This window comes from Chionomys nivalis, chromosome 14 (genome assembly GCF_950005125.1).
Source record: "Chionomys nivalis chromosome 14, mChiNiv1.1, whole genome shotgun sequence".
In the NCBI taxonomy this organism is placed as follows: domain Eukaryota; kingdom Metazoa; phylum Chordata; class Mammalia; order Rodentia; family Cricetidae; genus Chionomys; species Chionomys nivalis.
The window spans coordinates 13,188,363-13,197,908 of record NC_080099.1 but is presented as its reverse complement, the minus strand read 5'-3'; positions in this window follow the sequence as shown (position 1 = coordinate 13,197,908).

The window sequence follows — 9,546 nt, the reverse complement described above, 5'->3', positions numbered from 1 at the left end:
CTTGGTCATGGTTTTTCATGGCAGCAACAGAAACCCTAAGCCAGGGTGGTTCTCTACTTTTGATTGATAGGTTAGGCCATATAGTCATTTTCCTGTTGCTCACGTCCCTCCCCACAATGCATCTGATTTTAATGATTATGCACCCACTTATGCATAGGCATAAGAACGTAAACAAAGGATTCTTTGTAAAATTCTCTTGAGGACACAGTTTACCTTATTGTCCATGTACCCCATACCAGTCAGGCTGTATCGACTTTCTCATTCTTTGTACCCAGGTACATTCGAATTTATTTGAATAGAATTTGTATAAATGTTATGGTCATGGGGGGGGTGAGGAAAACAGTAGTGTGCAGAGATGAGTGTCCATGAAGCCTGACACAGCTGGGGTTGGAGAGTAGGGAGGCTGACATTCCTAGAGCCATTGTTTAGAGAGCAGTGTGTGTTCATAACACAAAGAGGTAAGGGAGTTAAGCTGCTATGAGTATTATTTAGAAATGGAGGTGAGATGGCCCAGCAGGTAAGGGTACTTGTTGCCCTTGTGGAGGACCCACATTGGTTTCAAGCACCCACATAAGACAGTCCACAATTCTCTGGACTCCAGTTTCACAGTAGCTGATGCCCTATCTGGGCCTCTGAATTCATTTGCACGCATGTGGTATACATACATGCCTCTAAGAATACACATATGCACATAAAATTAAATAAATAAATCTTTACAAAAAGAAATGGGGTGGGTGCGCATAACCTGTAGCCAATAAAGTCCCAGACTGCTAAACTATTATTCCTTATGTTTGCCTGCTCAAAATCAGGGGATTTTTCTCAGCTGGACGCTAAGTGCCATTCTAATTTCTGGGCCTCAGTGCTTCAGTCTTGAAGAGAGCTGCAGATCTCCCCATCTCATTTGAATTGTTCATAAATAGCTAAATGAATTCCATGATAGTTATGATAAGCTGCATGGTATAAAATATGCTCCCCCGGAATTCATAACTAAAAGCTGCAGCCCTGCCTTCCTTCCGAGTGCAGCTGAGTTTTAAAACCAGGACTGTAAAGAGGCAACTGAACTACAATGAAGTCATCAGGGTGGGTCTTATTCAAATACGACTGGTGTCTTTATAAAAAGGGGAAGTTTGGGCACAGACATAGATGGCATAGACCGTTTAAAGACATGGGGAGGAAGTGGTCACCTGTAAACTGAGGAGAGAAGCTTCAGATGAGCCCAGCCCTGCTGACACCATGACTGGACCGTCTACACTCTTGATGATAACAGTCTGTTGTTTGAACCCCCTGTCTGTGTTAGCTGGTTAGAGCAGTCTATCATGGCTAATGTTATTTATCAACTTCTCTGCCTGAGGGCATCAAGACATTTGGTCAAACATTATTTGGTATGAGTCTGTAAATATGTCTTTTTTATGAGAGTCATGTTTAATCAGTGAAATTTGACTCAGGAAGGTTCCCACTTAAGTGGATGTTAGCCAGTCGATTGAAGGCTTGAGTAGAATAAACAGTAACCTGCCTTGAGCAAGAAGAAACTTGGGGGTAGTTTGTGGGGCCACTGGCAGTGGAACCAGTATTTATCCCTAGTGCATGAACTGGCTTTTTGGAGCCCATTCCCTATGGAGGGGTACCTTGCTCAGCCTAGATACATGGGGGAGGCCTTGGTCCTTCCTCAAGTGATGCAATAGACTTTGTTGACTCCCCATGGGAGGCTTCACCCTTTCTGAGGAGTGATTGGGGGTAGGATGGGGGAAAGGTGGGGGGAGCAGGAAGAGGGGAGGGAGAGAGAACTGGGATTAGCATGTAAATAAAAAAGATTGTTTTAAAAAAGTTAAGAAGAAGAAGGAAGAAGAAACTTGGATTTGAACTGCAGCTCTTTTTTGGTCTCCAGCATGCAAACTCACCCTACAGACTTTGACTTGGTCATTGACAATAATGTGAGCTATTTCCTAAACTAAATCTCTCCTCTTCCCCTCTCTTTCCCTTCCTTCCCTCTGATTTCCTTTCCATTATTATTATTATTATTATGCACACACACGTGTATATTTGTTATGGCGAATGTGTGAAGGTAAGAGGACACTTTTGGAAACAGAAGTCATGAGCAGGAACATAGTAGTAGGCTCTCCCATAGGGCCTATGGCATGTCTAGTCACAGGTTCTTGGCTCAAAGACTGGTACCAGATACAGGTTTCAACTTGTGAAGCAGGATTAAGTTCAATCAGAAAGTGGTTAGTTCCTCTCATGACCTCATACACTATTGTACCAGTGGTCATGTCTTATCAGGGAGGTCATTTTTCTAGCGTACAGGATTCACAGTTGAACAAGATTATCAATAAGACAAGTGAAGGAGATGAACATATTTAAAAATAGGAAAGGAAGAAGTCAAAGCATTCTTATTTTGCAGATGATATAATTCTGTACAAAAGAGACCCTAGAGACTCTCTAGCAGAGAATCTTGAGGTAAAGGTTCACTATCTAGGGATTTGGGTCCCTGTAGGCTGAAACTGCTCATTGTCCAATACAGCTTGTTTATTAACCAATGGTAAGAAAACATATTCACAGCATCAGAAGGGAATCCCACACCAGGTCCCTTCCAAAGGTGAACATAGAACTGGACACCCAGGAACAGACGATGAAGCAAAGATTCAGAGAAAATGAAAGTAAGCATTTATTTAAGCAACCAGAAAATGCCCTTTGTGAGAGGTGGGGTCTCCAGAGCTAGACTATGGAGTGACCTCTCAGTAGGTCTTTTTATAGGGACTCTGGGTTCTCTCCTCCTCTTTCTCATTACTTATTCTCCTTGACCTGGATGGTTCTTGGTCTGAGGACACAACAAAGGGGAGTGAGGTTGCATCCTAGCTGCAAGGCTGGGATGTTATCTTTCTTTAGAGGACAGTTGCTCCGTGGGAATTTCCCTATGACCTCGGCCCTGACTATTTCTGCTAACTCCTCACAGCTTCACCAGAAATGTTCTATAGATGAGAAGCACGTTCAGCAAAGCAGCAGGATACAAAATTATCACACAAATCTGTAGCTTCCTCCTATGCAAGTCACAAGCAAACCAAGAAAGAAATCAAACAATCCCTCTCTCAATAGCTTCGAAAATACATTGGTATAACTCTAACTAAGTGAAAGACACTGTAAAGGAAACTGAAGATCCATGAAGATAGAAAGGTCGCTCACACTCGTGGGTTGGAAGGACTCATATTGTGAAAATGGCCTTCCTACCCAAACTAAATTGCAGATTCAATATAGTCACCATAAAATTCCAATGTAACTCTTTACAGAAATTGAAAAAACAATCTTAAATTTTATATGAAAACACAAACAACCCAGGATAGACAAAATAATCCTGAACAATTACAACAATAACGAAACTGCTGAAGATGTCATCATCACAGGTTTCAAGATATACTAGAGAGCTATAGTAATAACAACAGCATAGTACTGGGAGGGAAATGGGAATATTGGCTAATGGAATAGAATTTAGGATCCATGCATAAGCCCTCATCCCTACAGTCACCTGATTTTTGACAAAGAAGCTAACAGTACATGTTGGAGAAAAGACAGAATCTTCAAAAAGTGGTTCTGGGTAGCTACATGTAGAAAAATGAAACCAAAACCTTGTCTCACATCCAAAACTTTGAATCAATCAAGGACCTTACATTATTTTCCTTTCTGTTGCACTGATAAGGCACCATGACCAAAGCAGTTGTCTGATTACTTTTCTAAAATTTCCCAACCAAGGCTGTTGTTGGAAGCTCCTCGTTTGTTCCTGGCTACCCAGACTCGAAATAACCACTCAGAAACTATATTATTTGAATCACTGTTTGGCCAATAGCTTAAGCATATTTTTAGCTAGCTCTTATATCCATCTCCATTAATTTGTGTATTGCCACATGGCTGTGGTTTGCCAAATGTCATCTGTCTCCCACGGAGCTTCTCTCTGACTCCGCCTTCTTTCTCCCAGCATTCAGTTTAGTTGTATGTCCCCGCCCCTCCCCCAGCCTAGCTCTATTCTGCCCTATTACAGGCCAAAACAGCTTCTTTATTCATTAACCAATAAAAGCAACACATATACAGAAGGACTTCCCACACCACAAGTCAACTTATAAAAGAAAGCATTTAGTTGGGAGTTCATGGTTCCAGAAGATTAGACCTTAATAGTCATGGCAGGTAACATGGTGGCAGGCAGGCAGGCAGGATGCTAGAGTAGTAACAGAGAGAGAGAGAGAGAGAGAGAGAGAGAGAGAGAGAGAGCGCTAACTGGGAACTGCTAGGAATGGCATGGGCTTTTGAAACTAAAGTACATTGCTAGTGACACAAAGCCACACCTCCTATAGTCTTTTCCCAAAAAGTTCCACCAATTGGGAACCAAGCATTCAAGCGTATGAGCCTGTGGGAGCTATTCTTATTCAAACCTCCACAGCAACTTACAGGAGAGTTTATTTGGGTTTATAGCTGCAGAGGCACAAAAGGCAATCATGGCAGAGGCCCAGGGCTGCAAATGCAGGCACCGTGGCAGAGCACCTAGGATGCTGAAGCTCTGGTTCTGACCACCAGCACTGTGTAAACTGGGCGTGGTGCCACACACCTGTAGTCTCAGCACTGGGAAGGGAGAGGCAAGGGAAACAAGTTTGAGGCCATTGTTTGCTATATAACACGCTCAAGGTCAGCTTGGAAAACATGAAACACTCTTTTATAAAAGGCATTTAATACATTTCTGCTGTTTTTCTCAGTTTCAGTTATTCCTTGATTCAATTTTCTTGCAAACTTTTACTAAACACTTACTATATCCACGGATGGCTCTGGATCTCAAATATTTCAAAACACACAAGCAGATAATGAGGCATTTACTGTAGCAGGGAGCTACTATGGTCCGTGTGATGGGGGTTCTTAGAGAGTAGACCAAGAGCTGTTTGTGTTCATTGTTCCTGGACCAGAGGAGAAGAGTGGCGATGGGCATCTTTAGCCCTCAGGACAGCCTGTCACTTATTACTTATTGTCATCCTCATTTTAGACTTGAACAAGCTGAGTCCCAGAGAGCTTATATAATTTGTCCAAATGACAGAAGAGGTAGAAGAAATAGATTTGAACACATCCGACTCTGGAGTCCACATTCCTAGCATGTTTATGTTTTGTTATTTAATGGTTTCTTAAGTAGCCAAGCAAAGAAGAGTTCACATGACGTAGTCTTTATATTTGCTTTGAAGTTGGGACCTAGATCACTGAATTCTGTGTCACTCGGCTTATTCTCGATTCACTTTCCCTATGTTTCCAATAATTCCCAGAATGCACTGCAATGATAGCAATAGTCAGTGTTTACTTCTTATGTGATAGATGCTTGGTGCTTAGCACAGTTCTCCTGCAATCGTCATAGCTGAGGACATAGGCTGTGGTGTTGTCCCTATTTCATAGAAAGGTAAACTAAGACTTCACGAGTTAAGTCATATACTGTTCAGTGGCAAAGCTAAGATTTGATTCTAGATCTGAATCCCAGAGCTATTTGTCTGTCTGTCTGCCTGCCTATCTACCTATCTACCTATATTTGTACATGCCTGTGTCTGCCTGAGTTTATGGTTACCACTTGCATGCATGTACCAGTAGAAGCCAGTAGAGGGCATTGAATTATCTGACTGGAATTACAGGCAGTTGTGAGTTGCTTAGTGTACATGTTGGGATCTGTACCTGGGTCCTCAGCATGAGTGGTAAGTACTCTTAACCTCCGAGGGACCTCTCCAGCCACTACCCCCAGCTTCCCAGAAAGTTTCAAAAACCATTTTGCTATAGTACTTAGAGCTGAGTAACAGCCTAAACACCCATCACTGAGTAGAGGTTTTCATTGGGAGAGAGAATTTGGCAAAGTAACCAGTCTTCCACATTGCAATCAATGACCAGGACTTTCTCTTAGTTTTTTTTTTTTTAGATAATTTTTAATGATTTATTTAACTTCATTTTATGTGCATTGATGTGAAGGTGTCAGATCTTGTGGAACTGCATTTTCAGACAGTTGTGAGCTGCCATGTGGGTGCTGGGAATCGAACCCAGGTCTTCTGCAAGAGCAGTCAGTGCTCTTAACCGCTGAGCCATCTCTCCAGCCCCACTTTCTCTTAGTTTTTGAAGAGGATCTTGTTACTTCCTTAGTAAGTCTGAGCAATTCTGTTTTAGAATATTTCTGACTCGCCCCTCTCCTGAGTTGTCTGCATTGAAGCTCTGGACATCTGGAGTAGCTCTGAGACACAAACAATGGCGGGTGGGACGTTTGGAACCAAGAGTGCTCAGAGACATCCCTTTGTAAACTTCCGCTAACTAGTGGGCTCTAGTGTTCCATCGCACTGAAGCTATGTGCCTCACTCCCCTCCTCCTGGAAGCTTCTTGAAGGGCTGACCTTCTACTGAACCACTCACACAGCCTCCGTAGTGTTGAACCATCCCTGTGCAGGAAGGGAGGGCAGGAGGAGCTGCTGCATTTCCCTGGGAAATTTAGCCCTGATGGGTGACTACGGTGCTCCTTTGTACTCCTGGGGCTTGGAATGAACTGTACGTGACTGGGGCAGACAGCAGAAGCAGTTTGTCTTTTAGTAATGATCCCTGGGACTGCCAGGTTCTGGGGAAATCGAGGCCCAGAGGAGGAAGCTGAGGCGACTAGGGAGAACAGCTAAGAAATCCTGGCAAATGGCCTAAACAGAGTAGCTAGATCAAGTCCATGGCAGAGGAAACAACTTTCAGAATGTTGACCACTTTCAGTGTGTGCGTTAACTCTTTGCCTGTTTGTTCAAGAATGCCAGAGAATGCCTGGTACGGTCTGGGCTTCCACAGTTTAGACAGTAAAGAGGGCACCAGATTTCATTACAGGTGGTTGTGAGCCACCATGTGGTTGCTGGGAATTGAACTCAGGACCTCTGGAAGAGCAGCCAGCGCTCTTAACCTCTGAGCCATCTCTCCAGCCCCCAAACTTACCAAATCTTCAGTAGAGGGCAGAGACATGCAAAGAACTCACTCTGGAAACAATGGCATGCTGCAGAGGAGACTGAACACTGGTATACTGGTTCCTTGCTAATACGGAGGGTGTCTCCTATGGAGAAGAGAGGCTGAGACAGGAAAAGGGCCTCAGGAAGCTTTGCCCTCTTCACCCCAACATATCTTCAAAGCAGCACAGCAAGTGACTGACAGCAGGACAAAGATGAGGTTTAGTCATTGCTGAATTCCTCAGCTGATGGACCTGTCTCCACTTGGGCAGCAGGCGGAGAACTCTGCAGGAGAGATGGGACGAGTAGATATTGAAGGGATTTGTGGCGATGTCCTGGGCCCAGCCAGCTGCAGCTTCCTGGGGTATAGCACAAGATCTCTGGGTTACATTTGAGCACTAAGAGCAGCAGTAATGTTAGGACACGGTGGCACACCTAGGAAACTAAGACGAGGGGATTGCCACAAGTTCCATCAAGATGGGCTACCTCATAAGCTCCAGGCCAGCTTCAGCTATCTTTAGAAAAATCAAAAGCAAACAAAACAAAATTCTATGGTGACACTGGACAACAGGCAGCTGTGTCCCAGGTGGAAAGAATGTGTCTCAGGGATGGACCTAGGTACTGGGTATAGCAGTGGAGCCAAAGGACATTACAAAGAAAGTGCACAGCGCTCCCAGGTAGAACAACTGGGGGTCAGGACCTATGATGCCATCTATGAGGCCCACAGGCTCTGATTGTGAGGAAAGATCTGGATCAGGAGTGGACCATTGTTGCTGGAGCTGATAAGTGGGCTGATGGCCCCCTGTACCTCATGCTGTCTGGGACCTTTTTTGTTTTGTTTTAGATGCCTGTATGGAGACCTCAGGATCCATTCCGTGTAGCAGGCGGGGTTGAAGATGGATGGAACATTATGAAGCATTCCTAGTAAACAGAATGACTTGTCTCTGCGAAAGAACCGTTGACAGCCAGTGGATGTCCTCCAATTATAATAAACCTAAATAAGAGATACAAGGGTCAGTATTGCAGATGCAATCTTAGTGTTTATTAAGTAAATTTGCAAACACACAATTCAAACGAACAAATGTTTGCCAGGTCGTTAATGAATGCCTTTGTAGGAATTCGTATTTAATTCAGAGACTTAATCAGTTAAAGTTTTGATTGACATAAAACTGTGTACATTTCTAGGTTACCATGTTATATTTTAATAGACTTAATTTTTTGACTCTAAGAAATCTATTTTAGGTTAACTTGAAACACATATGCAAACTTGCAATACAACTTTCATGAAGCAATTTTTATCTCCCTAGGTAAAACACGTTCTGCTATTTTCTTTGTTCTTAAGAGACTGAGTCACACTGTGCTGTTCAGGCTGACTTCGAACTTCTGGGCTTATGTGATCCTCTCGCCCCTGAGAAGGTGGAACTGCACGTGCATTATGTTACATCCACCAGCGGATCTTCTCTTCTGTCCTGTTTCTATTCATCAAGAGAGCAACCAATGCTGGTGAGGACAGAGGGGGTAAAGGAACTCATATGACCCTTGGTAGGAAAGCAAGTCTTTGAGTTACTATAAGACTCAATGTAGAGTTTCCCCCTAACACTGCAATAGGACAGCACGATGACCTAGCTACCCCACTGCTGGGATCCATCCCAAGGGTTCAGCTTAGCACAGAGGTCCTTCCACATCCATCTTTATTAAAGCATTGGAGCAACACCTAAGTTAGGAATCAGCCTAGATAGCCATCAACAGGTGAATGGATAAAATATGGCTTATATACATAATGTTGTCTTCTTATTTATGCTTCTGTATTTCACATGTGTGTAGTTGGCCACAGAGGCCAGAGAGGGCATTAGAATTAGATCCCCTGGAGCTGGAGTTTCAGATAGTTGTGAGCTGCCTGATGTGGGTGCAGGGACCCAAACTCAAATCCTCTTCAAGAGCAGCAAGTGTTCTTAGGATAACTGAGCCATATATCCCACCTCCATCTCTCCCACTTCTGTAATGGAGTTTTATTCAGTCACAATGAAGAATGAAATTATGTCATTTTTTAGGAAACTGGATGAGCCTGTAGCTTGTTATATTAAGTTAAATAAGACCCATCCAGAAATATTACATTTTATTTTTCATGTATTGTGGAGGTACAGCTCAGAGAGAGCATTGGAGGGACCAGAACTGTTGAACACACAGGCCTTCAGAGGAATAAAAAGACTGATGCCCAATCACCTGAAAGGCTGGAGCAGATGGCCGTGATCCTTTTGCTATTCCTTGGAGCCAGCCTTCCTGAAATCCTCCAAATCCTGAGCTGTGTCTCTGTTTATAAAACTCACCCTTATGAAAGAGGCCCCATGTACTTTGCATCTTCCATCAATAGAATTGGTCCTATGCTTATTATCAGTCCAAGCGTAGAGCCGGACCAGTACCCTGCATCAGATTCACAAGCAGGAGGGAGGGAGGAAAGAGAATGAGAAAGACAGTGGGCCTGTAATGGGCTTTTGAAACCTTAAAGCCCATCCCCAGCAACACACTTTCTCCAACAAGGCCACACCTCCTAATCATTTCTAAAACAGTTTTACCAACTGAGCCCT